The sequence below is a fragment of the Pinus tabuliformis genome, chromosome 5_2, assembly GCF_031772625.1.
Source record: "Pinus tabuliformis cultivar Carrire ecotype Pingquan chromosome 5_2, CPIR1, whole genome shotgun sequence".
In the NCBI taxonomy this organism is placed as follows: Eukaryota; Viridiplantae; Streptophyta; class Pinopsida; order Pinales; family Pinaceae; genus Pinus; species Pinus tabuliformis.
The window spans coordinates 200,464,078-200,487,853 of record NC_142306.1 but is presented as its reverse complement, the minus strand read 5'-3'; positions in this window follow the sequence as shown (position 1 = coordinate 200,487,853).

Sequence of the window (23,776 nt, the reverse complement as noted above, 5' to 3'; positions counted from 1 at the left end):
ATAAGAAACTAGTCAATGCCTTATGGGCAGATAGACTAACAACCAAAAGATCAATTGGGACCAGCCCATATGAGTTGGTTTATGGGTTAGAAGCCAAATTTCCTTCATCACTAGGGGTGCCTGTTATGAAACTTCTTCAAGAAAGCCAAGCTGAACCAAATGATATGCAAAGAAGAATCAATCAGATCATATGTTTACAGCAAACTAGAGACCAAGTTTTCAGCAGAGTTCAAGTTCTACAAGAAAAACTAAAGAAGGCCTTTGACAGAAGAACCAAGGCAGAAGATTTCAACATGGGAGACAAAGTCCTCAAGTGGGATGCAAGGAGAGAAGACAAAGGAAAACATGGAAAATTTGATTCCTTATGGAGAAGACCATTTGTTGTCCAAGCAGTGCAAGGTAACAACACTTACTTCCTAAAAATTCTTAGTGAAACTGACTTGGATGAAGGTCCTGTGAATGGCAGGATGCTGAAGCACTATTTTGAATATCACCCATAAGTGCAGCCTGAGGTTCCCTTGTATATATGCAGATGTATATATTATTTTCTGTTTAGATTGTAAAAATGCAGTTTTCCAAGTTTATTGACTGCCAGCAAAAGGTAAATAGAATCAGAGGTCTACCAAGAAGAGAAGCACACAATTTTGACATCTCAAAGCAGCAAACTTCAAGATTGGCAAGAGCAGTCAAAAAAGCAAGGCAATCTGACCTGCTGTTCTTGGTCTTTCAGATGAAACACCATCCCCATGTGGAGCCACTGTTAGCTACCTATACCAATAGGTTTCATATTTCATGATTGGCTATAGAAGTTCCAAATATGCTCTGCTTTGATCATGCAAAGATCACATATTTCCAAAGAAGTACAAGGTGTGTAAATAGATTAATGCATCCCAATTTTGATGGATGGCCCAACAGTCTAATCTGGACCATGTCATGTTTTAAATTGCAGTTGTAGATTAGAGAAAGAAGTCTGTCCAAACTGTTTAATCTTGGCAGACAAGTAGTTCAGGTAGAGAAGAAAAGGCTCCCAACAGCTTAATCTGGGACCTTGGAAGAAATAAGGGTAGAAGTAGATAGAAAAACAAAAGAAAAGCCAAAGAAAAGAAAAGGCAAGTAAGGGTCTGCAAGTCCAAGTGCACCCTCCAAGAAGAAATAAAAAATGCTAGGCAAGTAGCTGGGTAAGTAGTTGGGGTTGCAGAAAGGTTATCCTTACCATTGCAGGTGTGTTGACTTTGTTTACCAAAGCAGAGTTAATGAATTAAGAAGGGGTTCTTCTTCATCAAGTTGCAGCAAGCAAAGGAGCATGTCTAACCTCCCTTTTCCCCTTTTCATGTCATTTACTAACATTCCCTCATCAGTTGAGATTCATGGAAGAATTATGGTTTCATGGTGGTTCTTAATCTTTTTACAAGCCACATTTCTTGTCTAAAACTCTTTTCATTTTGATCTACTCCCTAAACTAAGTAAGTTTCAAATAAACTTAGTGATTTTCTCCCCTTCATTCACTCCCCTCATCCATATTAACCCTAACTCTACTATGTAAATCCCTTATATTACCTTTCCCCTAATATTATTAACACCATGGTGTATAAACCCCAAATGTTGTACAAGTATCCCCTCCCCTTGGCATTATAGCCAATAAGTCCTATGTTAGGGATCAAATGACACCTGGTCATCTTGATAAACCTAAGCCAAACCCTCTTCCCCCTTTCCAAATCCATTTTTTAACTCATTACCCCCGTTTGCACATAAACTTTGTAAAAACCTTGTTCTACCCTTACCCGCTCCAAATTGCCAAGTAATGCATCAAAACCCACTTTTTTCCTTTATCCAAAGTCTGAAGGCCGGGTGCATTTTTGCAAATTATTCATGAAAAACCAATAATCTAATGTTTTTTGCCAAAGCGCATACCCCGATATACATTAACTCAACCCTGCCCCCTTCCATATTGACCGATCATTTTATTGACCCCGACAGCCGTCCGATCGGAGCTTGAACATCCAACGGCTCTTATCACATCGGAGCGGCTCCGACGTCCGCTGTTTACCCGCCATATCTGCCGATCACATCACTCCCCCGACAGCCGTCGGATCGGGCCCCTCACATCCGACGGTGATCGTTGATATCGGAGCGGGTCTCACATCCGACGGATACCTTCCGATATCCGTAAAAAGGTTACGTCACTCGGCAGCCACGCGTCTCCACCACAGCTCATCGGAGGTACGCCTGACAGATACCCCCCCCGTACCATGAGTGGTGCGATATGAAACCGCTGGCTGTTTCCGGTTTCGGTTATCTCGCCTATACTACGTCACCTCCACATCATCCCACGTCATTGCCACCATGCCGTCACGTCAACCATTGCACCCGACCGTCTGCCGATCTGTCCTGCCACTTCACCATCCCCGTGGACCAATCAGAGTCCGCCACCTCACCTATGACGTCAGCCGGCTCTGACCCCACCTATGACGTCATGCTGACGTCAGCAGAAAAACGCGCCAAAAGTCCAAAAAACCAATATAATAGCCAAATGTCGCGTTTTTCTCACTTTTCTACAAAAACGCCCGTTGCTCCTGCATGCGATTTTTACGACCAAAAGTCTACCAACCTGCAGAACCTGACCAGGAGACCGGCGGCGCACCATTTTCCACAGTCATCCGCGACCAATTCTTACTCTTTACCAGGTATTCTCCACTGTAAATCCTTCACGTACCTGCTTTGTCTGTAGATTCCCTCAAAAGAACTTATAACGGGAAAAACTCTTGAACTCACCTGTAGAAATCCTTACACTTGGCCCTTTTACAGTTGTGAACTCGAAGAATACTAACCGAGCCTTGTTTTCCCATACTTTCACTAGAAATCAAGCTCTGTTCGCGCAAACGCGACAGACTCATTTAAACAGAGTTTAACCACTGAGAGAGACAGAGTGAGGCCAAGCATTGGTCTTATTTTACACTCTAAACAGTATTTCAATTGCTGTTTATTAGAACTACTCTCTGTTCCTTATAAATTCACCTCCCTGGTAAAGAGACATTCCTCTATACTGTCCTGCTCAATTGAAACCACTTTACACTTAATTCAGAATCCTCTTTTTCAATGGAGACACCTGTAGTACTAAATGTTCAGCCTCTGAATGCCCCTTAAAGTAACTTGGAATGGCAAGCCTTGGCAGATATGGATTATCAGATTTCAGAAGAGATGTTGATGAGAACCAAGTTTCATATCCACCTGCTCAATGAACTTAAGGCCAAACATGAAACTGGAGCAGATGTGTTGGGTATATGGGATTCTTTTCTTCCTATTTTTAAGTTGCCTCAAGTCAATCAATTCCCTGATTTGATCCATCTTTGTGCTGAATATTATGACCCTACTCAGAGGGCTGTGTTGGATCCTTCTGGTGCTGCTCTCTTTTACATCACTCCTGAAGCCATCAGGAACATGCTCTGCTTCAAAACTTAGAGAAAACTGGTCCCTTTGTCACTAGTAGACCTGATAAAACAAGGGGCTAGATTGACAGATGCCCAAATCACTAAGCTAAATCAGTTATATATTGACTCTGATTCTGTACAATATCCTCCTCTCAATCAAGTATACCTTAACCAGTTGGGCAGGGACTTGGTAGATATGATTAGTCCTATTTTGGGCTACAGCTCAATAGAATTGGTAGACCAAACTGTACTGGTAATGATGCTGATGCTCGCTCCGGGCAAACCTCCAGTTTGCTATGATTATGCCACCTACATCTCCGACAAAATGCATGAGAAGCTAATGAATTTATCCAGAGAAAAGATGTTCAGATACACCTCCTACATTTACCATTTGATCTTGTACCATCAACATGAGAAATTTCATTTTTCAATCAAAAGAGTGGATGCCCAAGGCAATCCCAGATCAGTGGTCTATTGGTCCTCTGTCTTCCACACTACACCTGAGTCTCCATACACTTACTGTGAATTCATAGATCTGTTCGTCCATCCAGCTATGGCAATGCTGATGAGCTCGCCTCCTCCAAGACTCACTGATGACATGCAGAGAATTCTTCAGCTGTCCAAATCTTACAGCATTGGGGATTGGTACTTCTACCAAAACCACACCGTCATCAGGATATATGGGTGTGATTTGCCTCCATTCAGATTACCTAAGTATGTGCCTATGAGGCTATTTGCCCTAGAGTACTTTAGGCAATTTGGCCGGGTGGATGTGCTTCACTTTTCAGGAAAAGGCAAAAAAGCACAGTTGAAGGTGAAAAGCCAACTTGGCCATTTTATCTATAACGAGAGGGAGCAAGGATGGAAGGAAGCATATAGAATGCTTGAGTCCCTTGGCCTTCAAACCAGTTTCCCATGGACACCCTATGACCCTAATCATTTTATAACAATGAGGAGGCTCAAATATAAGTTGTCTGCCTATGATCATTATAGTATCCCTCACATTGAAAAATATGCTAACCAAGACAAATGGAGGAGAGGGACCTTAGAAGAGCCCATATCACAAGAAGAGCTAAATCAGAGGGCAATAAGGAATCTAAGGAAGATGGTTGACCTTGAACTTTGTTCACAGGTATTCACACTTCCAAGCACACAAGCCGGAGCAGCTGCATCTTCCTCAACTATCAAACAGCAAGCTACAAAGGCCACTGAAAGTGCATCTGGCAAAGGCAAAGGAAAGGAAATGGAGACAGAGCAACCACATCAAGAGAAGGAGCAGTCACCTCCAGTGACTCAAGAGCAGGCAGATAAAGAAAGGCAGCAGCAGGCAGAGCAACAACAACAACAAGAATTGCAGCAAGAAGAAGGACCACATGAGAGGCAACAGCCCTTGCAGCAAGAAAGAGTAGTTGATACTCCAAGTTCCACTGAGCAACAGGCTCAAAATATAGTGCCTCCTAGGCCAGAAACTACCTTCGATGCCTCGGTCCTCCAAACTCCACAGAAGGAGGACATAAACAGAAAAAGGGATAGAGAAACTCCCCTGACATCATCTATAAACCAGGGAGAGAAAAGGCAGAGGTTGAATGACTTTTCTGAGGATGACATAGCAATAAGACAAGCATTGGGCATGGGCCCACCCAGCAGAGAAGCTTCAGCTAGTTCCTTCCAGCAGGAACAGGACAGAACTATGGGAGGAGAGGTCAGCGCCTCCAGCCAGCAAAGAGAAGGAGAAAAGAGCATCAAGCAACAATTTATAGACATCAAAAGGAGGAGTGACCCTATCAAGATACAGCTGTACAACCATTTATTGAAAATGGCTCCCACCAATCAACAAAGACTGATGTCTGCATTTGATGTACAGGAAGGCAAAATGATCATGAGCCATTTTATGCCAACAGCACTACAGCCCCAATCTGCCTCAGATTACCTCAAAACCAATCTGGAGGTCCTGGCCAAGGACATACACCCAATGGATAAAATTGAACTGCACAAACAGACTGGTGAGATGGTGTATGCTGCCTTGGCAGACAAAACATTAGAAAATTACAAGCTAGAAAGCAGCCTCAATAATACAGCCTCTCGACTGGAGTTGGAAAGGGCATCATCCCAGGCAAAGGACAACAGAATAAGGTCCTTGGAAGACATAATCATTGAGATTGGGCATGATCCCAAAGATATCAAAGGGATACAAGAGATATTGAAGTTGAGGGATGCTGACATGGCTGCCTTAAAGAAAAAGATCAAACTCCCAGCTACCATTCACCCTCAAACAGATGAAGTAGCTCAGCAAAGACATGAGCAGGATGCCACAACCTTGATGATTTCCCTTTATAAGCAGCTTATGCAGGCACAAGAGAAATTGGGAGAATCTGAGGCTACACAAGCAGCATTGCAAACAGCACTGAAACAAAGAGAAGAGGGTCAGACCTCTCAGCCTCCTCTGGTCATCAATCTTGAGGAAACTGCTCCTATCACTGCTCCTCCTCCTCAACAGACTGAAAAAACAGCAACATCTACTTCAGCAGCACCGACAACCACAGAGCAGGCCCAAAGCCTAGATATGCAAAAGCTGAAGAATGAAATTCAAATCCTGGAAGCTCAAATGACCGAGTTAAATGAGACCAGGGAAAAATTAGCCAAAGTCAATGACAGACATGATAAATCAAAGAGAGAAGTGGCAGAAAAGGGCAGGGAAATCAAAGCCCTTAAAGACAAGATCAAAGAGCTGGAAAATGAGCTCAAACTAGACAAAATTGTAGCTGAAATTAGAGCAATGCTATGGTCCAATATTGGCCAATCAATTACCAATCAATGGCAATATATTGAGACAATCCATGAGCAATTAGAGCTCATCCCAAAGGCACAGAAGGAGGTTCACAGATCAAGAGCCTTATTAGGCAATATGCCTGAAGTGGCCAACAGAATGATTAATGTACTCAACAATAGAACAAGTTCTCAGTTAGCTACCATGGGAATTACAAACAGAAGTGAGACTATTCAAATGATCAGGAGGGTTCTTACCCTAAGAAATCTGGTGCAGACATTGGAAAGAAGATCCCAGGATATGCAAACTGAGGTGAACAGGTTCATGGAGAGATTTCAGATATTACAAAGCAGAGGAATCCCTAGCTTACTGAACAGCGGAGGGAAATTATTCACCCATGAACAGTATGCCAAAAGAGTGAATGCTTTTGCTTCAACTCAGATCAATGAAAAGCCCAGCACTTCAGAAGATACAGGGCCAATTACAGGACAGATTTTCTACAATAAGGTAGAAAGTCTATTTTTTATAATGAATAAAATCACGCACTTGTTTGATATGACCCCAAATTTCTACAAGTATACAGAGGCAGAGGAGACTATGGATGCAATTCTCAGGCATCAACTCCCTACACAGGACTGGTGGACAAATGCAATACAGAAAATTTTATAAATAAGTGAGGCATTCACCAAATTTTGTTTTTAAAAATATAAATTGTTATGAAAAGCACAGTTCAACAAAATCAGCATGCATTAAAGGTTAGAGCTGAGCCAACTCAGCAAAGCTGTTCGGTCACCACAGCAGCAAGCGCAGTCACAGGTGGCAGGGCCGAGAAAATACAGCGCAGCAAAAATAAAGGCATATTTTATCAACATTAAAGCAAAGTGTTGCAACCGACTCAGTGACCTCCAAAGGTCAAAATATCCTCTGACAGACTTAAAGAGCATTTATGTTGCATTCAAAGCTGTAATAACTTCTTTTCTACTTTCTGAACGAAGTAATGAAGATATTTATCTCTCAGATGACTCAATGCCTGAGATATTTTGTGTAAGCATTCCTATAAAGTCCCCTTCGCATGAGATTGCAAGGGTTGTTGTTGATTTCTCCTGAAGAAGTTCTTATGCTGTAATCCTTTCAGAAGTTTAATAAAGAAAGTGATGGAATTTCTCGGATTTCTGGAGTGTTGAATGCGTTCTGGTGTTTGTTGAATAACTTCTGGATTCCTGTGTATTACACAATACAATAAGTCTCTGTAACTCTCTCTGTTATGTTTTTGATTTGTTAAAATCCATATATTTTTTCTAATTCTGAATATTTAGCAACAAGGAAAAAGACTAACTTCCAGGATTTATTCAAGAAATACCCTGGGTTCAATCCGTGTTGTTAATGAATGTTTTTTCTTCAACTGTAATCTTGATAAGTGTAATTCTTAATTGCTGCACTTTCAAAATACATCTTTCACAGTGGCCTTTGTCTCAGGAATTCAAGTTTGCTCCTGTGCAACGTGTTTCACTTTCATCTCAACAGCCTAATAGAGAATTCTTAATTGCTTTCTGTTGGCTGACATGCTTCACCATTCAAGTTAATTTTGTTTGTCTGAGATACACAATAGGCCCTGCAGTTTGAACACCACCAATCCTGCATTTCAAAGCACTTCACAACTCCAGACTCCATTGCCCAATGATATATTACTCTCAAAACACTACATCTTAAGCCCTGAAAGAAATCCTTCAACCAAAACATAAACCAAAACCCGAGCATAATACCTAGCCTAAAACACTATCATAATAGAGACAAATCATAAAGAGAGAGCCCTCTTTGATTACAGTTTGGCTAGAAACTGTGATCCAAAGATTGGTTAGTGGTTACCCCGGCCGTATTCCCTTGGGAGTCATAGGGAACAACCTGGGTGTTAACAAGTGGCCACACTTCTTCGTCCTTCTTCCATTCATCCCTTGCTTCATTTATTCAATCTGGTTGGATAATAGAAATAGCACAAAACAATGCTTCCACATCCTCATCCTTTCTTGAGAGTGCATCTGCAACAAAATTTTTCTTCCCTTTTTTGTAGATGATGTCAAAGTCATAACCCAACATATTTGTGACCCATTTTTTCTGTTCTTCTAAAGATAATATTTATTCTAAAAAGTATTTAAGACTATCATGATCCATTTTTACCTTGAAGTGTCTTCCCATTGGGTAAGGTCGCCATTTCTTAAGTGCATGTAGTATTGCCAACATTTCCTTCTCATAAATAGCTTGCTTGAGATGTAGTCATAAAAATACCCAATCACCTACATCAAAACTTTTTTCACTGCGATGTTGATCTACCTGTTGTTTTATTCGATTCTATACCAAAGTGGCGTTATCCTTTAAAAGTTGGAGAACTTGTTGTTGATGCTCGATGTGATCTTTCACTGCTTGAACCTTTTCCTTCTTGATATGTCCACCTACCTTGAGAGTTTGAGGAGTGGTAATTTCTTCCAATGCTTTACAAGATATGGTCGGATTCATTTCTTGATGCTAGATGTGATCTTTCACTTCTTGAACATTTTTCTTCTTGATATGTTCTTCTATCTTGATAGTTTTAGGAGTGGTAATTCTGACCAATGCATTACAAGATATGGTTGGATTCATTTCTTCTTTCTCGTTGTGAACTTTCACTTCTTGAACCTTTTTCTTCTTGATATGTCCTTTTATCTTAAGAGTTTGAGGAGTGGTAATTCTTGCCAATGCTTTACAAGATATGGTCAGATTAATTTCTTCTTTCTCTGGGGTTGGTTCCTAGTGTATATCCTCTTCTTTTGATGTGTCTTGACCCTTTTCTTCCTCCTCTTCATAATCTATGTAAAATAATTTCTTCTCAACACACTTATGACCTTTAGTGCATTTGCTATCACAATTGTAACAAAGCCCTTTTTCTCTTTTTTCTTCCAATTGTTGTGGCGTAAACCTTGAACAATGTAAACTTTGAAACGGGAACTATAAACTCAAAACGGGAACTCTGGCCAAAAAACCCCGAAAAAAACATCAAAAACAGTGCTAAAAGTGAAAAGTGTTGATGCTGGAATAACACATTTTCTTTTCTTGGGTAATTTTTCAACATGTTTTAAAAATGGGGGTGAAAACCAATTTTTTGCTCAAAAATTATCCAAAAAACACCCTCAAAACGAAAAGGGTTGATTCTGGAAGAACATTTTTTTTTTCAAAAGTAAAATTTCAACATTTCGAAATAATGGCATGAAATATTTTATCATGACCATGAAAAAACATTAAATTTAAAAAAATAATGAAAACATAAAATAAAAATAAAAAAAACAAAACATAGATTAAAATATATATTAAAAAAAAAAAAAAAAAAAAAAAAAATATAATCATAAGATGTAAAAATAATGAAATTAATGATAAGAATTAAAAAACTAAAAAAAAAAAAAATTATAAACAATTAAATAGTAAAAAAAATATTTTAAAAAAGGGGGAAAAAGGAGTTATCTTGTAAACAAAAAAAATTGGCAATATATATATATATATATATATATATATATATATATATATATATATATATATATGGAAAAGAAAAAAAAACATTTAAAAGAAACAAAAAATTAAGTAGGTTAAAATAGAAAATTTAAAAACAAAAAAACAAAAAAAAATAAAAATAAAAATTAAAAACAAACTAGATTTAAAAAAAATTAGAAGATTAAAAAAAAAAAAATCTAATACTAAAAACAAATATAAAAATATATATAAAAGACAAAAATAAAAAAAAAAACAAAACAAAAAATGTTAAAAAAATTATCTCACAAACCATAAAATAATTTGGAAAACAAAAAAAACAATATATATATATATATATATATATATATATATATATATATATATAGTAAGTAAAAATAGATAAATTAAAAAAAAACGTTAGAAAAAACTGGGAAAAAAAAAACAAACTAGTTTAAAAAAAAAAATAGAAATTAATGAAAAAAATTTAAAAACTAATAAAATTAATATTAAAAAAAACAAAAAAAATATTCAAATTATAAAAGAAAAAACGAAAAAAAATGTGTATTTCTTATTAAAAAAGAAAAAAAAAATAATTTTTATTAAACGTAGATATTTCATTTAAAAAAAAAAAAAAAAAATTTAAAACAATATTTTTTATTATTAAAAACAAATTTTATTTTTATTTTTATTTAAAAATAAAATTATTGAACATATATTTTATATTTAGAGAAAAAAAATAAAAAAAAAATCACCTATATTTTATATTTTAAAAAAAGATTACATTTACATTTTTTTCAAACAATGTTTATTAAATTAAATTGATTTATTAAAAAAACAAAAACTTTTTTTTATTATAACGGAAAAAAATTATTTAAAAAAAATTAAATTGGTTTATAAAAAAAAACAAAAACTTTTTTTTTTATTATAACAAAAAAAAATTATTTAAAAAAAATAATTGTTAAAAAAAAAAATAATAATTTTCATTTTTTATTTTAAATAAAATAACATTGTTTGAAAAAAATGTAAATGTAATTTTTTTTTTTTTTAAATATAAAATATAGGTTTAATTTTTTTTTTTTTTTTTATTTTTTCTAAATATAAAATATATGTTCAATAATTTTATTTTTAAATAAAAATAAAATAAAATTTGTTTTTAATAATAAAAAAGATTGTTTAAAAAAAAAAATTAATTTTAATTTTTTTTAAAATGAAATATCTATGTTTAATAAATTATTATTATTATTATTATTATTTTTAAATAAGAAATACACTTTTTTTTGTTTATTTTTATAATTTGAATATTTTTTTTTGTTTTTTTTAAATATTAATTTTATTAGTTTTTAAATTTTTTTCATTAATTTCTATTTCTTTTTAACTAGTTTGTTTTTAATTTGTTTTTTTTTTCCCCAGTTTTTTCTAATGTTTTTTTTTTTTTTTTTTTTTTATTTCTTTATTTTTACTTACTTAATATATATATATATATATATATATCTATATATATATATATATATATATATTTTAATTTTGTTTTCTAAATTCTTTTATGGTTTGTGAGATAATTTTTTTAACATTTTTTGGTTTTTCTTAAATATTAATTTTATTACTTTTTTTTTATTTTTTCATTAATTTTTTATTTTTTATAATTAGTTTGTTTTTAATTTTTTTTTCCCTAGTTTTTGCTAATGTTTTTTTTTTCCTCAATTTTTACTGACTTATATATATATATATATATATAATTTGTTTTTTTTTTTCCAAATTGTTTTATGGTTTATAAGATATTTTTTTTAACATTTTTTATTTTTTATTTTTGTTCTTTTTTATATATAATTTTTTATTTGTTTTTTAGAGACAATTATTTCATTTGGATTGAAAATTTAATTAACGACGTATAAATATGTAAAATATCGAAAATGAAAAATATCGACCTTCTTCTTTAAATATGCAAATCAATAAAAACCTCACTACAGAAAAAATAAAAATAAAAATAAAAACAAGAAAATATGAAGAGGAAGACCACTTCCAAAATTATTAAATTTACAAAATAATTATTTACATTTCATACATTAGAAAAGTTAAAGTCAAAAAAACAGGTTTTTAAAAAAAAGGGTTTGATGCAGAATAACCACTTTTTAAAATCAGCATGAAAATCACTACCATTCTAAAACGCAATGTACATAACAAGAATTTAAAAAAATTAAAGTGCCAAAAACTGTGCTTTAAAAAAAACATGTGTGTTCTGCATCACCCCTTTTCAAAATCGAGTCACTTTTTTGCTATCTCTACAAAACGGGTAACAGTATCAGTTCCCGTTTCAAAGTTTACATTGTTCTTGTAGGTTGTGGAAGGCTAGGAGAAAAAACACTTCCATAATTATAGTCGTGAGTGGTGGGATTCCTTGTTTCCATAATTTCGCTTTCAATTTTTCTTGTCCAATTGAATGCCTTCTCCAATGAATCAGGTTTCCAAAGACGAACCTCATGTTGAATGTTATCCTTTAAAGTACCTATGAAGACATCACTCTTTTGCTTCTCTGGAATATCATTTACCCTTATATTCTGATGCGAGAGCATGTGACTCAGAGGGGAAGAATCTTCCAAATTATTCCAAAAATCCAAAAAAATTTACAGGCAAGGGAGTGGGGTCCTTTAGCCTGCAATTTCTATGCTTTCTTAGTTAAAATTAGAATAAATCTAGCAATAAATCATGCTAATTGTAACTAAGCTTTCAAGCTTTAAAATCACCTGTAAAGCATGCTTTTCTTGTATAGGATAAGGACGAGAGGGCCTATCCTTAGTTATAAATAAAATGGCAGCAAAGCTCTCATCAGACAGAGGAGAGGGGCGAGTGCCTTAGTTTTACTTTGGAAATTTTGTTCTCTTGATGTCTCTCATTTCATGACTCTGTAAAATGCATGCGTAGATTATGGTGTGGCGCCTTTATATGATTGAATGGGTGACTAGATTTCCTCACGCTGCAATACTTTATATTAATTATAGAAATCAATTTTCCTTTCCTTTTATGTTGTTATAGGCTTGAACTCCGACTGCGTATATGCCTTTGTCTATACCAAGAGTCCTTGTGGCTTTATTAACAGGACGTAATGTATTTACAAGTTTAACGCGGTTTTGATTTGATATCATAAGTATCCTTGCAAATTTCTCATGAGTGGCCGTATTGCATTTCAAACTTTATCACCGTAAGCATATCGGCGTCGGAGGTCAATTGAGACTGTTACGAAGTCTTTCGGTTCGATTCAAGGGGAGCCTTGGCGTAATAGGGACGAATTCTGGAATCGAAAGCGAATTAACATAAATTGCTATTCAATGTATCGCCAGGTCCGGCATTCGGAGGTGGAATAATTGTTAAGTAAGACAACCACCGAATAGTGGAGCCGCCGAAGTATTAAAACATTGCATATAATAGTATCGGGTCCGGAGGAGCGGAAGACCATCGCTGGAGTGATTGCGAACAACGGAACTGGCGAAGTCTTAAACATTGATTATAGGTGGATCGGGTCCGGAAGTAGAAGCCCATTGTTGATCGATCGCCGGTTCGATTATACATCGGCCAAGCTCAAATTAAGTGCGGAATTATATAAAGCGATGCAGATTTGGTATACATTGGCCAACCCCAATTGAGGTGCGATATATATAAAGCGCTGTATACGTGTATACTGACCGAGAGTGGTAAAGAGAACAGGGGATATATGTATGGCGTGAGTCTTGCCTATAGTAAGGTCGATGTTATATATATACACGAGCCTTTGTTGATAATAATCGTGCCGTGGACATATATGTATAAAGTGGATATATATATGCTGTGCACATAGGTCCTCCAATGGGGTATCTCTTTTAAGAATTCCCTCAAAAGCCACGGTTTGAAATGAAATATAAGTTTGATGACTGATGCGCTCAGGCCTGAAGTAAAGGAAATTGATGAAGAAGTTAAAGAGCTTGTTGGCAGATTAGGGAGATTGTCTCTAACGCCTGCACCCCCGCCATCATTAGTGGTATCGGAGCCCACAACTGACATTGAATTGAATCTCAGGAGAAGAAGAAGGATGACTTTTAGAGTTGGAATAGGACGAGGACGTGGTGGAAGAGGACGACCTGCTGCAAATGCTGAACTATTGGAAACAGTGGAAGAGCTGCGAGCTAGAGTGGATGCTTTAACTTCAGATCGAAATATAGATGATGGAGATGTCAGTGAGCCTGAAATGGAAGCTGCTGAAGAAGAGGAAGCTGTACAGGTTACTCCTGAGATGAGATTCTTTCAGTCAGTGTTAAAATCCACAGCCAGGCCATGGAACCAATTAGTACCAGTATATCAAGGAGGATTGAATCCAGAAGAATTGATCGACTGGATCAACAGCATGGAGAAATTCTTCGATTACGAGGAAACAGAGGATGAGAAGAAAGTAAAGTTTGCTGTCACCAAGTTAAAAGGCCATGCAGCACTCTGGTGGGATGGTGTGCAGGCGGAAAGGAAGAGACTTGGTAAGCAGCCAATCAAGAACTGGAGCCGAATGGTAGCAAAGTTAAGAGGTAAGTTCTTGCCAAGTAATTATCAGCAAACATTGTTTAGACAAATGCAAAATCTTAGACAGAGAGCTTTAACAGTAAAAGAGTATACATAAGAGTTTTATAAAGTGAGTATAAGAGCTGGAGAAGCCCAAGACACAGATGAGAAGGTGGCTAGATATATGAATGGCCTCAGGATGGACATTCAAGATGAGATAAGCCTGCTGTCTCCTAAAACAGTAGAGGAAGCTTATCAGATAGCGCTGCAAGCGGAGGAAAAGCTCATAAGGAAGCAGTCTGCCAAAGGGAGAGGGACTTTCAGAGGAAAAGGAAGTCAAGGTGGTAGAGGTAGATCTACAACACCTAGAGATGAAGGTGATGCAAGAGGCAGAGGGAGTTTTTCCAGAGGAAGAGGAGGCAGAGGAAGAGGCAGAGAAATAAGATGTTACAGGTGTAACAAACTGGGACATAGAGCTTTTGAGTGCCCAGAGAATGCTGACACAAAGCAGAGGAATGCAATTGTTGCTCCAGCTGAAGTAGAAGCACCAGTGGCAATGGTAGTAGAAGAAGAAAACACACCAGAAAGGGGAGAATCTCTGGTGGTAAATAAAGTTCTACTTAAGCCAGTGAAAGAGGTGGCTGCTGAACCGCCACAAAGGAAAACTTTGTTCAGGACAGTGTGCAAAGTCCAAGGGAAATGTTGTCAGATGATCATTGATAGTGGCAGCACTGATAATTTGGTCTCTACCGAGGTAGTGGAGAAGTTGAAGCTGAAGACAATGAAGCATCCAACACCTTATAAGGTGTCATGGCTACAAAAGGGACATCAACTGTTGGTAAGTGAACAGTGTGAAGTGGAATTTCAAGTGGGCAAGTACAAGGATAAAATTGTTTGTGATGTGATGCCTATGGACGTGTGCCACATATTGCTTGGGAGGCCTTGGCAATATGATAGAGGAGCCATACATGACGGGAAGCGAAACACCTACAAGTTTGGGAAAGATGGTGTTAATCATACATTGTTACCTTTGCAAGAAGAAGATGTACCGGGACAGAAGACTGATCCAAAAACTTTGTTGCTTGGAGGGAAGGAGTACTTGAAGCAGATCGAAGAAAATGAGGTAAATTTTGCTGTGATTTGCAAGCCCAAGGTAATATTGACTTCTAATAAAATTTCTGAATTACCCATTGAAATTCAAGAAATGCTGGAGAATTATTGTGATATTATTGTTGATGATTTGCCTAATGAATTACCGCCAATTCGAAAAATCAGTCACCATATAGACTTGATTCCTGGAGAAAGTCTACCTAATAAAGCAACATATAGAATGACTCCTGTAGAAAATGAGGAAGTTAAGAAACAGGTGCAAGAATTGCTTGACAAGGGGTTGATTAAAGAAAGCCTAAGTCCTTGTGCGGTGCCAACAGTGCTAAGCCCGAAGAAAGATGGAGGCTGGAGAATGTGTACAGATTCAAGAGCCATCAATAAGATTACAATCAGGCACAGATTTCCATTGCCCAGAATTGAAGATTTACTAGATTATTGATCTAGCGCAAAATATTTTTCAAAGTTAGATCTTAAAAGTGGTTATCATCAGATAAGGATAAGAGAAGGGGATGAATGGAAAACCACTTTTAAGACCAATGAGGGATTATATGAATGGAGAGTAATGCCTTTTGGGCTGTCCAATGCACCAAGTACATTCATGAGGCTTATGAATGAATTCCTTAAAGAATTTATTGGTAAATTTGTAATAGTATATCTGGATGATATATTAGTCTATAGCAGATCCAAGGAAGAACACTTGAGGCATTTAAATTATGTTCTACAGAAGCTGCAGCAAGAAAAATTATTGTTGAATCTGAAGAAGTGTTTATTTATGAAAGAAGCGCTGGTGTACTTGGGATCTATTATCTCAGCTGAAGGATTGAAGATGGATCCAGAAAAGATCAAAGCAATTGTGGAGTGGCCTTCACCCAAGAGTATTTTTGAGGTAAGGAGTTTTCATGGTCTTGCTAGTTTTTATAGAAAATTCATTAAGAATTTCAGTAAAATTAATGCACCTATTATTGAGACCATAAAGAAAGATAAACAACCATTCAAGTGGACTGCTGAAGCAGAGAGAAATTTTCAGCTATTGAAGAGGAAAATAACTGAAAAGCTTGTTTTGGTTCTTCTTGATTTTAACAAAACTTTTCAAGTTAAGTGTGATGCCAGCGCAGAAGCAATTGGAGGTGTTTTGAGCCAAGAAGATAGACCAATAGCTTACTTTAGTGAAAAGCTAAATGAGGCAAAAATAAAGTATTCTTCTTATGATAAAGAGTTTTATGCAGTTGTACAGGCACTAAAGAAGTGGAGGCATTATTTAATGTCGAAGGAATTTATTCTTTACTCAGATAATCATGCATTGCAGTTTATAATGCAGCAGCCTGTTGAGATTTTCTGTTTGTAGCAAAATAGGAAAAATCTCAGCTGATGACAACAATAGAATTCAGGTCCTAGATTAACTCCAGGTTGTTGGGAGGGAGTTAATGCCTCCTATATTTGATGTGAGGGAGTTAATGAGGCTGTTAGATTTTCTATGCTATATAACAGGCAACCATTCGGATGGTTTGCTGAGAGGGGTGAGAGTTTTATGAGGTTTTCATTATGTAATCTCCAATTTGATTAATAAATTCCTGATGCCTATGTTTGGTGGACGTAGCCCAGATTGGTTGGGTGAACCACGTTAAACTCTTGTGTTTATGTGCTTGATATTCTGCTGTGTGTAATTTTTTGTTTGCTGTGCCTCTGGATTCCAACAATTGGTATCAGAGCATGTTGGAGGCAAAATTGGACTTGCATATTGGAGGTGGAGCGTGCTGAAGGTGGAGCACAAAAGCGTGGAGTTGTGTATTACGTGCTTGGTGCCTGCAGTGCGTTGAGAGCCATCCTGAACGGTGGAGCAAGGCTTCCATTGAGTTCATCGTGGAGCGCTGGCTACATTAAAGCCGTGCTGGTGCGTGGTGGATTTGTAAACCAATCTGGTGCAGGTAACTTACTTATGAAATATAGATTGCTGCGTGTATATGGTTTTGTAAAACGGCGTGGCTATATATATTTACAATCGGTGTGGATATATATATTACAATCGGTGTGGATAGAAATCTGCGTGGCTATGTGTTCAAACAACGTGGATATATAACCATGCGTGGGTATATATATTTCAAACAAGCGTTGATTCATAGTTAAAACGGTGCGGATGTATGTTTTTTTTTAAAACAGCGTGTATATGTATTGAAAAAGCATGGATATATGTTGTTTAAAAACAACAGGGATATGTTTTGAAAACGGTGCGTATTTACATTCAAAAACCTGCGTGGGTATATGGATTAAAAACAACATGGATATGTTTTGAAACCGGCGTGGATAGATTTGAACAATTTTTTATTTTGGCTGTGGTCTTTAAATGCTGTTTTCGCTGGTGGGAATATACTGCTGAGGTTGTTTATCTGCTGCCCTGAGGTATTATTTTATGCTGGCGCGGAATTCTGCACAGAAATAAGTCAGTTTTTTTTTGTTGTGTCAAAACAAAGGCATAGGCAGAAATTTTTTGTGTGAAGTGCAAACGGAAGATATTTTTTTGAGGCATAGGCAGTTTGGTTTTTTAAATTGTTAGTATTTAAATGTTGGTATTGGATATTATTGTGTTTTTTGATACAAAATGGTGAAAAATCAAAGTGCCCGGTTTGAAATTGAGAAATTTAATGGCAAGAATAATTTTGAGATCTGGAAGGTGAAGATGCACAATCTACTGGTTCAACAAGGTGTGGCGAAAGCACTGTTGGGGAAAAAGAAAAGGCCTCCTTCCATGACGGAGGATGAATGGGATGAGATGGACGATAGAGCTCTGAGCGCAATTCGGTTATGTCTGGCGGACGATGTTCTGTTCAACATTGTGTCAGAGAAAACCGCCGCAGGCTTGTGGTCGAAGCTTGAGAAGCTCTATATGACGAAATCTTTGACAAATCAGATTCTCCTGAAACAGCAGCTTTACGGTTTGCGAATGAAAGAAGGTACCTCAATTGCTGATCACCTGAATGTTTTTAATACCTTATTGGTGCAATTAGACAGTCTAGATGTGAAATTTGATTCAGAGGATAAGGCAATAACTCTATTATGTTCTTTGCCTGAATCCTGGGATCACTTTGTTACTTCCATAAGCTTTAGTACATCAGAAATCCTTGAGTTTGACGATGTTTTTGGAGCCTTGTTGGCTGAAGAGACGAGGAAGAGGTCGAATGCAGACACCTCTACATTAGAGGTAATGATGGCCAGAGGTCGCTCACGAGAGAGACACTCCGGGGGAAAGCATAGCGACTCTCGCTCAAAGTCCAAAGGAAAGAAGCCAAAGGTGAAGTGTTGGCATTGTGGCAAGGCTGGACATCTGAAAAAGGATTGCTGGAAGCAAAAGCAGGCTGCTAAAGAAGGCTCTTCGACAGAAAAGAAGGAAGCCAACACCACAGATACAGGTTCAGTATCTGGTTCAGGTATGAGTGATGAGGTATTGTCTGTTAATGTTTCAAAACATGATCAACATTGGTTGTTAGATTCCGGGGCATCTAACCACATGTGTATACATAGAGATTGGTTTAAAACATATAGATCAGTTGATGATGGAGTCGTGTACATGGGTAATGATGTCACGTGCAGTATTGTTGGAATAGGAAGTGTACAACTACAAATGTTTGATGGCACAACCAAAATGTTAACTGATGTGAGGCATGTACCAGATTTAAGGAAAAATTTGATTTCATTAGGAGCACTTGATTCAAATGGATATAAAACTGTAATTCAAGGTGGAGTAATGAAAATTTACAAAGGCATCTTACTAGTTATGAAAGCTAAGAAAGTAGGAAATCTATTTCAGTTAGAAGGTAGAACTGGGTCAGATCATGTGTCTGTGTCTGAACATGACAATAGTTCCATTCACTTATGGCATCAAAGATTGGGGCATATGAGTGAAAGAGGATTGAAAATTTTGGCTGACCAAAAGTTACTTCCTAATCTAAGATCTGGAAAATTGGATTTCTGTAAACATTGTCTGTTTGGTAAACAAAGTAAACAAAAGTTTAAAACAGGCAAACATACTAGTAAAGGCATACTTGATTATATCCATTCAGATGTTTGGGGTCCAACCCCTACAGCGTCATATGGTGGCTCGTCATATTTTGTATCATTCATTGATGACTTTTCTAAGAAGGTATGGGTCTACATGTTGAAATGGAAGTCTGATGTTTTTACAGTTTTCAAGTAGTTTAGAGCATTGGTAGAAAACAGCACTGGTAGAACTATAAAATGTTTAAGAACTGACAATGGTGGTGAGTTTTCCTCCAAGGAGTTTGACAGCTATTGCAAGGATGCAGGGATCGAAAGACATAAGACCACGGTTTATACTCCTCAGCAGAATGGAGTTGCTGAACGCATGAACAAGACTCTTCTAGAGAGAGCAAGGTGTATGCTGAGTAACGTCGGGTTGCAAAAGGAGTTGTGGACAGAAGCAGTGGCAACAGGTTGTTATGTGATAAACCGATCTCCATCAACGGCAATAGGCTGCAAGATTCCGCAAGAGGTATGGAAAGGACACCCTTGTGACTATTCTAAACTCAGAGTGTTTGGTTGTGATGCATATGCTCTAGTGCCTAAACATCAGCGAACTAAATTAGATCCGAAATCGAAAAGGTATGTCTTTGTTGGGTATGGTGATGGAACAAAGGGATTTAGATTGTGGGATCCTACTACCTGCAAAATCATCATCAACAGAGATGTAAAGTTTGATGAATCCTCTCTTGTACAGTTAGATATAAATAGTAGATTGAAACAGGATGATGTATCTGATTTCCAGCATATTCAGTTTGAAAGCATTTCTAATTATAGTCATAACGACCATAGTTCAGATTCTAGTCATGAACATGTTTCAGAATCAGATTATGAACAGGGTTTAGATGGAGGTCATGAACAGGGTCTCAGATGGCGATCATGAAGAAGTTCCTACAGATGATAGACAGCCAATTGTGGAAGCACCAGAAACATTCTTAAGGAGGTCTACAAGGATCAAACGCCCTCCGAGAAGGTATGATGATCATGTTACTTCAGTTGCTTTGATCGCTAATGATGATGAACCTTTGTGTTATCATGAAGCTGTAGAAGGTTCAAATAGTGACAAATGGAAAGCAGCCATGAAGGAAGAAATGATGGCCTTAGGTAAGAATGGCACGTGGGATCTAGTTGAACTTCCTAAAGGCAGGAAAACTGTGGGATGCAAGTGGGTGTTCAAGGTGAAATGGGGTGTAAATGATACGGAAGACAGGTACAAAGTGAGACTGGTTGCAAAGGGGTTTTCTCAGAAAGCTGGCATAGACTTTCATGAGATATTTTCACCAGTGGTTAAAATTGTTTCAATTAGAGTTGTGTTAGAATTAGTGGCTTTGTTTGATTTAGAGTTGCAGCAATTAGATGTTAAGACTGCATTTCTACATGGAGACTTAGATGAGGAAATATATATGGAACAACCAGAAGGGTTTGTTCAGCATCGCAATGAGAAATTTGTCTGTAGGCTCAAGAAGTCATTATATGGCCTGAAGCAGTCGCCTCGGAAGTGGTATAAGAAGTTTGATTCTTTCATGTTGAGTCAGAAATATGTTAGAAGTGAATATGATCATTGTGTTTATTTTAAACAGTTAAATAATGGCATGTTCATTATCTTAGTGTTGTATGTTGATGATATGCTTTTAGCAAGCAAAAGCATTGAAGAAATCAACAGGTTGAAGACTCAGATGGCAAGGACGTTTGATATGAAAGATCTAGGAGCGGCAAGACAGATTTTGGGCATGGAGATTTTCAGAGACAGGAGCAATGGTAAGCTGTGGCTATCACAACAGAAGTATGTTGAGAAAATAATTTTGAGGTTTGGTATGAATAATGTGAAGCCTGTGTCAGTCCCTTTAGCTTCCCATTTTAAGCTTTCTTCGAGTTTATGTCCTAATACAGATGAAGAAAAGGATTATATGTCTCGAATTCCATATGCCAATGTAGTAGGATGTTTGATATATGCGATGGTGTGTACGCGACCAGATATTTCACATGCAGTTGGGGTTGTCAGCAGGTACATGGAAAATCCGGGTAAAGAACATTGGTCAGCAGTGAAATGGGTGCTTCGGTATTTGAGAGGCACAAGTAGTTATTGTATTTCTTACAATAAGAGTAGTGAATTTGTTTGCGGGTATGTTGATTCCGATTTTGCAGGTGATTTGGATAAGAGAAGGTCAACTTCAGGGTACGTCTTTACTCTTGCAGGTGGAGCTATCAGCTGTATGTCAAAGCTACAGAATATTGTTGCTTTGTCCACTGCTGAAGCAGAATACGTTGCTGCTTCTCATGCTTGCAAAGAGGCGGTTTGGTTGAAAGGTTTGCTTGGTGAGTTTGGTAGGTTACAGGACAACATCAGGTTACTTTGTGATAGTCAAAGTGCAATACATTTGGCTAAGAATCCAGCCTATCATAGCAAATCAAAGCATATTCCAATTAAGTACCATTTTGTAAGACAGGTTATCACTGAAAGGGGAGTCTCTCTGGAAAAGGTGCATACAAAGGAGAACTGTGCAGACATTTTCACGAAACCAGTTTTGTTAGAGAAGCTACGCTGGTGTTTGGCTTCTCTTGGCTTGCAGAAAAGATAAAACAATAATAACAGGGCATCAGGCGAATTGTTGTCAAGGTGGAGATTGTTGAGATTTTCTGTTTGTAGCAAAATAGGAAAAATCTCAGCTGATGACAATAATAGAATTCAGGTCCTAGATTAACTCCAGGTTGTTGGGAGGGAGTTAATGCCTCCTATATTTGATGTGAGGGAGTTAATGAGGCTGTTAGATTTTCTATGCTATATAACAGGCAACCATTCGGATGGTTTGCTGAGAGGGGTGAGAGTTTTATGAGGTTTTCATTATGTAATCTCCAATTTGATTAATAAATTCCTGATGCCTATGTTTGGTGGACGTAGCCCAGATTGGTTGGGTGAACCACGTTAAACTCTTGTGTTTATGTGCTTGATATTCTGCTGTGTGTAATTTTTTGTTTGTTGTGCCTCTGGATTCCAGCACAGCCAAAACTTAGCCAGAGACATGCTAAATGGGTAGAATATCTTCAAGGTTTTCATTTTGTGTTGAAACATATAACTGGACAGTCAAACAAAGTTGCAGATGCCTTAAGTAGGGGGAGTGTATTGCTGCAAGAAAGTCAAATCCAAGTGTTGGGTTTTGATTTTCTTAAGGAATTATATAAAACTGATTCAAATTTTAAGGAAGCATTTGAGGCTTGTGAAAATCCTGTTTTGGCGGACAGAAGCAAGTGGCTAGATTATTTTATACAAGATGGACTGTTATTTAAGAAAAATCAGCTGTGCACACCCAACTGTTCAATGAGAGAAAATTTAATCAAAGAGAAGCATAATGGAGGACTTGCAAGACATTTTGGGAGAGAGAAGACCTTTGAACAGCTCAACATATTTTACTTCTGGCTGAAAATGAAATATGAAGTAGAGAAGTATGTAAGGAACTGTAAAGTCTGTCAGTATGCAAAAGGAAGGAGCTAGACCACAGGGTTGTATATTCCATTGCCAATTCCAGATAGGCCTTGGGATATGGTAAGTATGGATTTTGTGCTAGGATTGCCAAAGACTCAAAGAGGCTATGATTCAATTTTTGTAGTAGTGGATAGATTTTCAAAAATGGCACACTTTATTCCATGTTATAAAACTAGTGATGCTTCTCATATTGCTAACTTGTTTTTTAAAGAAATTGTAAGGTTACATGGATTGCCCAAAAGTATTGTTTCAGACAGAGATTCAAAATTTGTTGGACATTTCTGGAGAACGCTATGGAAGAAGCTGGGAACTAAATTAAATTTCAGTTCTGCCTATCATCCACAGACTGATGGACAGACTGAGGTTGTGAATAGAAGTTTAGGCAATCTTTTGAGGAGTTTTACTGCAGAGCATCCAAAGCAGTGGGATCAAGTGCTACCACAAGTTGAATATGCATATAATGATTCACCAAACAGGAGCACAGGACAGAGCCCATTCCATATTATTTATGGAATGCACCCAAGGGGGATATCTGAATTAAGAAATCTGGGAAAAGAAGAAATAAGAAGTGCAGAAGGTGAAGACTTTGCTTCAAGAATGCAGGCAATACATGAGCAGGTGAAACAGGAGCTACAAGACAACAGCATCAAATATAAAACCAGAGCAGACATGAGGAGAAGAGAAATGAATTTTGAAGTTGGAGACTTGGTTTTAGCACACCTCAGAAAAGAGAGATTTCCAAAGGGAGAGTATAATAAATTAAAATCCAAGAAAATTGGACCATGCAGGATACTAAGGAAATTCTCTGCAAATGCTTATGAGATTGAATTAACACCTAGTGTGGGAATATCACCAATTTTTAATGTTGCAGACCTGTACAAGTATGAGAATGAAGTTGCAGATGACACAACACGGGATCAAGAAACTCCAGAGATTGACTAAGTG